Raw genomic sequence first — 8679 nt, 5'->3', positions numbered from 1 at the left:
GAATAGGACAGGGACAGGGGTAGTGATTTCAGGAAAGGACGTACGTTTTCCCTTTCTGTCCTCACCCCGTGCACATGCCTGCCCCCCAGGAGTACCTGCCTGGTCACCCCAGCCAGACCCACTGCAGCCCCAGTCAGAAGCTGAGTGAGGCTCCTGCTAGCCAAAGGCAGACCTCAGAATTCACTTTCCCAGAGAAATAGTTTCATAAATGGTGACGTAAGTGGAGTAGAAAGGCTACTATTAGTAAAATATTTCTAGTTCAAGATGGGTTAAACTGATTTTAGGGGTTCCCCTTGGAAACTAATTATCATTTTTTAAAAATTTTTTTCTGTGGAAAAACGCATTTTGAGTTCCAAACTCCCATATAAACTTTTGGAACACTGCACACTCATATGCTGGGGACTGGTTATATTGTCTTTGTGGTCCATCTGGGGCTTCGAGAACAAAAGGAAAATAAAATTATCAACTGGCTAATACCACTACTGAGAACAACAAATCTAAAGTTACAAATAGCCTATAATATGGAATATCGCATCAGAATAAATATGAACGTATTTTACACAGTTTGTGATATTTGTGGGTTGGCTTGGTGTCTACAGGAAAGAATGTCTTATAAAATCATACTGCCTGGGTCTAGTGGAGTTGTCTTTGATGCTGTCCTAGGCCCTGAGACAGTGTAACCTAATTCTGAGTCCAGAAAATTGATGAACGGGCAGTGTGCTGTATACCACTTTTCTGGTGGTCCGAGTAATTATTCAACACATTTTTTAAAAATCTTTTGGAGCCTTAGGAATGGGCTGAGATCGGCTTGGTCAATTAAGAAAGGATCCCAGAAGTTAAGGTACTCTCTGAATCTGGTATTGTTGCTTTTCTGTTTCTATCATAATAATATGATCATGTTAATAGTTCACTCAATATTTCAAAGCAAAATGAAGATAGAATTGGGGACATTCGCAATTTTGCGATGAAACAAGCTCAGCACCAGGGGGCGCAAGGGAGCCATTGCTTTTCACACCTGCAAGAGCATCGTTGGTTTCCTAAAGGAACACTGCACACAAAAGCAACGAGTGGTAGGCACAGAGGAAAATGAAATGAGGGAATGTCCCATAAGAATGAAGTCTGAAGAGAGATTAATTTCCCCTAAAATTAAAATCATACTGCCAAAGACCAAATGTCCAATTACTTATCATTTCAGTGGCCTGAACACTTTTCACTTTATAGTCCGTAGGTCCAAATATGTATACTGAATGTATATCATTTATTTTGATAAATCCTATAAAAATCTATTTAATGTTATTGTGAAATTATTAGTGATGATGGACGGGTTCCATAAAAGCAACATATTTAGTTCTCATTCAGGGAACAGAGATCGACTGAGTGCTTCATTGGGCCAGACACTGTGCTAGATGCAAAGTTTCGATTGAATATTGGGCTACAAGGTTTAATAACACCACTTCATAGTCTGCCACTGCTAGGCTATAAAAAAATCGAGTGACCTTTCTAAATTAACTATCTCTGTAATTGTCAATATTTGTTTGATTGAATATACTGTTTTCTAAATAGGCCTAATATATTATATGAATTCTTTCATCTTTATATTATACCTGCATTTTTAATTGAAGGAAATTTTATAGTCTTTCACTTTTTAAACTAAAGCCAAAGTACAAATATGCTTAGCAGTTTATTGCTATCAAATTTTCAAGTCAGGTAAATTTGAGTAATTTTATTTAATAAATGAAGAGGAAAGAGTAAAAGAATATGAAGTTACTAACCAAATACATCCCAAAAAGTAAATGATAGATTTTAAAAATATAAAATGTCCTTGACTCTCAGTACCCCATGGAAGCACGAAACTCACGGTGTTTGTAGATGGTGATAATCACCATAATGAGTTTTTTTCTTGGCAGCGCTGAGAACATGTTACCTACCATGGTCATTGTGTTCTGTTAGTAAAGGAAAACCATTTAAAGAATATCCAAAAAAAGCCCATCTCATCAGGAGCTAATATTTTCAAGTATTCAGTATGAAAATTTGAGCTGGAAGTTTCCCCATCTACCCAGAGGAGATGGGAGCTGAGACAGCTCCCAGCTCTGACCTTCATGTGACCTCCTACATGACCCTAACCACTCAAAATCTGTTTCTTCATTCTTAAAATGGACACAGTAATCTGCTCTGCCCCAGAGGTAAGGGTCAATTAAAAGATGAGATTACTTCTGTGTAAGCATTTTGTAAAGTGGAAGGACATTTGTTTTTCGTCTCATCATTGTTATTCCCCTGACTCGTTTCCTGTCGTGCTCCTGAAGGTAGGCGGCACCTGTGGAAGTCTAGCATTTCAGGGGAGTTGTCCCTGGCTTGGTTTCTGTTGGCCCCGCTGAGTAACTTAGCTCACGTCCTGTATGGAAGGACAGACGTGGGTCCGACAGGATGCCAGGCTCTGGGCTCCATCTCTTCCTCAGGATTGTTTTTTCTCTCCCCTTCCTTGGTCCTGCCTGTTCTTAGAGCTGAGTCACCTCTGATAGTCCTTACAAGCACAGGAAGATACAGGGTACCTCAGTGTGCCCACCTTTACTCGCTGACACATTTGATCCAGATTTTCGAGTTTTGCCTTGGATCAAGGTAGACCAGAGAGAATGGAAAGGAAGGAGACTGTGGGAGGTGGGTGGAGCCTCTGAGAGCAGCCCGTTGTCCTCAGGGCTGGCCAGCTCTGCTGTGCTGCATCCTTCACGTTGATGATGCTCTGAAGAAAGTATTTGCTCTGAAGTGTGTCTATTAAACGTAGTAATCATTTTTCTTCGAAGGGAGAAAGGCAGTCAGTAGCGCATGCTCACTCACCAACATTACAGCTCTGATCATAACAATAGATTTGGGCTGATTTCCTGTTCTCAGGCAATCAGTGATGGGAGGAGAAAGAGCCATTAGCCAGGTGCCCCGGTTGACCTTCAGCTAAATTATTGTTGCTTTCCCCTCCTGCCTTTCTTTCAATATAAGAGGGAGGAGAGAAGAGTAGCTCTCCATTAAAAAAAAAAAAAAAAAAAAGGAAAGAAAACAGGTGCATGGCCAGAGCTGCCTAGCAAAGGGATATAATTGATGGTGACAATAGCATTCTTAGTCTGTCAGCTGTTTTGGTTGTCTCATCCCTTTGTGTCAGTGAATAGAAAAATAACTTATTAGAGCTATTCATGTCAAAGATATAGTCAATAAATATTTGTTGGGCTATATGTATTGCCTTAAAAATTAAATTTATAATATCCCAAAATATTAAAGGCAAAGATGTAGTCTAATAAGCTTTAGCAGTAGCTTTGCCCTGTGCAAATAAAGCAAGGCATTCAGATGACAGCAGATTTCAAATGCACATTTTTGATTCTTGCTATGTCAGAGATGTCCTATCCAAAGAGAAGATGTAAATCAAAAATATCGAAAGCTCAATTCAATGTCATCCTAAATAAATATCTATCAGGCTGTGCAAATGAGTACCAGTAAGTCCAGCTTGAAACTTGGATAAAACTACATTACTTTCCAACAATTGGTTTTGAAAATAAAACTCCTGACAACTAGAGCCATTTGGGGAGATTGGATGTTCTCTTGTTATAACTTGTGGAGTGTTTTATATCACTTGGGGACACCGTAGAGATGTTTTTCAGCAGAGCTGTGTAAGATGAATTTCCCCCAACAGTCTATCTCATTGTTATTACAGACAAGTTCAGCGTGAGTAGTCAAGCAGGTAATATGACCGCTAATGGCGCCTGGTGCTAATGGGTAGTAGAGTAGCTTAGATAAACATAAAAAGCAGTTAAAGGTGTGGGACCGGCTACAAGTAATCTCAAGTAGAACCCAAATAAAGACAAAAACTGTAAGTGTAAACAATGGCATTCTCTAGTTAGTTCAAAGGGAGACAAGTTGAGAATTATTTTTTGTTGATTTCTTTTAACCGCAACATGGCAAATCCCATATGGTTAAGTTCTTGACGTCCATTGATAGGTAAGAGATGGACCTCATGATGCCATCACATGTAATGATCATCTCCGTGAACTTTCTAAGTTACTGCATAAGGCTGAAATCAAGCTATAAGTTATGAAATAATATCATAAAAAGAAACCCGTGAACCCATTACTCAACTTGAGAAATAGAACATGACTACTAGTGTTGAGGTTGTCTCAAAGGTCTGCCCTATTCTTGTCCCTTCATCCCAGCTAATTGCTACCCTCATTTTTTTGGTTGCTGTTGTTTTTTTAATTCCGTCTGCTTGGTCATTCCTTTTATCATTTCCTTTATGATTTTCCACACATGTATGCATCCCTAAACAATATATTGTTTGGTTTTGTACTTTATAAAATATGCCATACCTTATATTCTTTTGTTAGTTCTTTTTTAATTGATTTGTTCTTTTTATCCAACTTACATAAACACATAAAAACGCAAATAATATCACAGTCTTGATATTAAAAAAATCAGTTCCCACCCCAACACCCATTTACAATTTCAACTTTTTAAATGGATTTTTTAAATACTTATATGTCTTTAAGTAGTATGCTTATATTGTTGTTAACTGGTTTTTTTTCAGTTTTAAAAAATATCTGTTTTCTTTCCACTTTGGAATATGAGAAGCCAGCTCTTTCGTACTCATCCCATCTCCCTACATACGTGCATACACTCCTCATATTCTGCATCCTCTCAGTGGCTTTATATCATGAGTTAGATGACAGACGGTTAAGTCGTTAGAGTTTACATAATTATGACTATGTGAACACCATTTGCTGCCTAGCCATGTAGTAAATTCTGATTTTTCTTTTCTGAACAAATGTTGGGTTTTCCCTAGAGTTAATAATTAACTTATTTTGTCATTCATTTAGCTTTCTATGTGACCATAATGAACTCAAATCCCAAATTTTCCCTAGTTGTGTAAATCTCCTTTCAAATGTTCAAACATATTAGCCTATTATTTTCACCTTGAGGAAATCTTCCAATCTGGACCGTCAGCAGCTGGGATTAGGGACTTCATTCTAGAGTCTGCTATCCGAGGGACTGCCTTGGCTTCTCTGTTGCAATGGATCTCCTCTTTCTTGGGTTCCAGATCTTCCTTTCTCTTGGTTTACATACTTGTTTTGTGGGAGCACATGGGCCAGTAGCTTTGTAGGAATGGATGCATGAATGATAAATTTTTGATATGTGAACATCTAAAAGTGAATTCACTTAATCCAATGTCAATGGATTAAATGCTCCAATCAAATGCCATAAGGTGGCCAATTGGATAAAAAAACAAGATCCATGTATATGCTGCATACCAGAGACACTCTTCAGACCTACAGACACTCACAAACTGAAAGTGAAAGGATGGAAAAAGATATTCCATGCAAATGGCAAAGAAAAGAAAGCCGGGGTAGCAATACTTATATCAGACAAAATAGACTTTAAATCAAAAACTGTAATAAGAGACAAAGACAGGCACTACATAATGATAAAGGGAACAATCCAACAAGAAAATATAACAATTGTAAATATCTACACACCCAACATAGGAGCACCTAAACATATAAAGCAATTATTAACAGGCATAAGAGGAGAAATAGACAGTAACACAATAATAGTAGGGGACTTTAACACTCCACTTACACCAATGGATAGATCATCGAAACAGAAGATCAATAAGGAAACACTCGCCTTAAAGGACACATTAGGCCAGGTGGACTTAGTAGATATATACAGAACATTCCATCCAAAAACCACAGAATACACATTCTCTTCAAATGCCCATGGAACATTCTCCAGGATTGATCACATATTAGGCCACAAAACAAGTCTCAATAAATTTAAGAAGATCGAAATAATACCATGCATCTTTTCTGATCACAAAGGTATGAAACTGGCAATCAACTACAGAAAGAAAAACAGAAAAGCCACAAAAGTGTGGAGATTGAACAAAATGCTACTGAACAATGATTGGGTCAATGAAGAAATCAAAGAAGAAATAAAAAATTCCTGGAGACAAATGAAAATGAAAACACGACATGCCAAAATCTGTGGGATACAGCAAAAGCGGTTCTACGAGGGAAGTTTATGTCAATTCAGGCCACCTCAACAAAGAAGAAAAATCCCAAATAGACAATCTAAAAGTGCACCTAAAGGTACTGAAAAAAGAACAACAAACAAAGCCCAAAATCAGCAGAAGGAAGGAAATAATAAAAATCAGAGCAGAAATAAAGGAAATAGAGACTAAAAAAAAATAGAAAAAATTAATGAAACCAAGAGCTGGTTCTTCGAAAAGATAAACAAAATTGACAAACCCTTAGCTAGATTCACCAAGAAAAAAAGAGAGAAGGCTCAAATAAATAAAATCAGAAACGAAAGAGGAGAGATTACAACGGACACCTCAGAAATACAAAAGATAATAAGAGAATACTATGAAAAGCTATATGCCAACAAATTGGATAATCTAGAAGAAATGGATAAATTCTTAGAAACATACAACCTTCCAAAACTTGACCAAGAAGATGTAGAAAATTTGAATAGACCGATCACCAGTAAGAAGATCGAAACAGCAATTAAAAACCTCCCAAAAAATAAAAGTCCAGGACCAGATGGCTTCCCTGGTGAATTCTACCAAACATTCAAAGAAGACTTAATACCTATCCTTCTCAAACTCTTCCAAAAAATTGAAGAGGAGGGGAGGCTTCCTAACTCATTCTATGAAGCAAATATTATCCTGATACCAAAACCAGACAAGGACAACACAAAAAAAGAAAATTACAGGGCAATATCACTGATGAACATCGATGCAAAAATCCTCAACAAAATACTAGCAAATCGAATACAACAATACATTAAAAAGATCATACATCATGATCAAGTGGGTCTCATTCCCGGGATGCAGGGATGGTTCAACATCCGCAAATCTATCAACGTGATACACCACATTAACAAAATGAAGAATAAAAATCACATGATCATCTCAATAGATGCAGAGAAAGCATTTGACAAGATACAGCATCCATTTATGGTAAAAACTCTAAATAAATTTGGTATAGGAGGAAAATACCTCAACATAATAAAGGCCATATATGACAAACCCACAGCTAATATCATTCTCACTGGAGAAAAACTGAAAGCTATCCCTCTAAGAACAGGAACCAGACAAGGATGCCCACTGTCACCACTCTTATTTAATATAGTATTGGAAGTCCTAGCCAGAGCAGTCAGGCAAGAAAAAGAAATAAAAGGGATCCACATTGGAAAAGAAGTGAAACTGTCACTCTTTGCAGACGACATGATTTTACATCTAGAAAACCCTAAAGAGTCCACTAAAAAACTTTTAGAAATAATAAAGGAATACAGTCAAGTTGTGGGATATGAAATCAATATACAAAAATCCGTTGCATTTCTATACACTAACAACAAAGTAGCAGAAAGAGAAATTAAGAATACAATCCCATTTACAATTGCAACAAAAAGAATAAAATACCTAGGAATAAACTTAGCAAAAGAGGTGAAAGATCTGTACACCGAAAACTATAAAACATTCTTGAAAGAAATCGAAGAAGACACAAAGAAATGGAAAGATATTCCCTGCTCTTGGATTGGAAGAATTAACATTGTTAAAATATCCATACTTCCGGGGCTGGCCCCGTGGCCGAGTGGTTAAGTTCGCGCGCTCCGCTGCAGGCGGCCCAGTGTTTCGCTGGTTCGAATCCTGGGCGCGGACATGGCACTGCTCGTCAGACCACGCTGAGGCAGCGTCCCACATACCACAACTAGAAGAACCCACAACGAGAAATATACAACTATGTACTGGGGGGCTTTGGGGAGAAAAAGGAAAAAATAAAATCTTAAAAAAAAACAAAATATCCATACTTCCTAAAGCAATCTATAGATTCAACGAAATCCCTATCAAAGTTCCAACAACATTTTTTACAGAAATAGAACAAAGAATCCTAAAGTTTATATGGAACAACAAAAGACCCTGAATAGCCAAAGGATTCCTAAGAAAAAAGAACAAAGCTGGAGGTATCACACTCCCGGATTTGAAAATATACTACAAAGCCATAGCAACCAAAACAGCATGGTACTGGCACAAAAACAGACACACAGATCAATGGAACAAAATTGAGAGCCCAGAAGTAAATCCACACGTTTATGGACAGCTAATATTCAACAAGGGAGCCAAAAGCATACGATGGAGAAAGGAGAGTCTCTTCAATAAATGATGTTGGGAAAACTGGACAGCCACATGCAAAAGAATGAAAGTAGACCATTCCCTTACACCATGCACAAAAATCAACTCAAAATGGATTAAAGACTTGAATGTAAGGCCCAAAACCATGAGACTTCTAGAAGAAAACATAGGCAGTACGCTCTATGACATTGGTCTGAGCAGCATATTTTCAAGTCCCATGTCTGACCGGGCAAGGGAAACAAAAGAAAAAATGAACAAATGGGACTACATCAAAGTACAAAGTTTCTGCACAGCAAATGAAACCATCAACAAAACGAAAAGACAACCTAACAATTGGGAGAAGATATTTGCAAACCACATATCAGATAAGGGGTTAATATCCAAAATATACAAAGAACTCATACAGCTCAACAACAAAAAAACCAACAATCCAATTAGAAAATGGGCAAAAGATCTGAGCAGAGATTTCTCCAAAGATGATATACAGATGGCAAACAGGCATATGAAAAGAT

Source organism: Equus przewalskii, chromosome 32 (assembly GCF_037783145.1).
Source record: "Equus przewalskii isolate Varuska chromosome 32, EquPr2, whole genome shotgun sequence".
Classification (NCBI taxonomy): domain Eukaryota; kingdom Metazoa; phylum Chordata; class Mammalia; order Perissodactyla; family Equidae; genus Equus; species Equus przewalskii.
Note: the sequence above shows the minus strand (reverse complement) of the source record.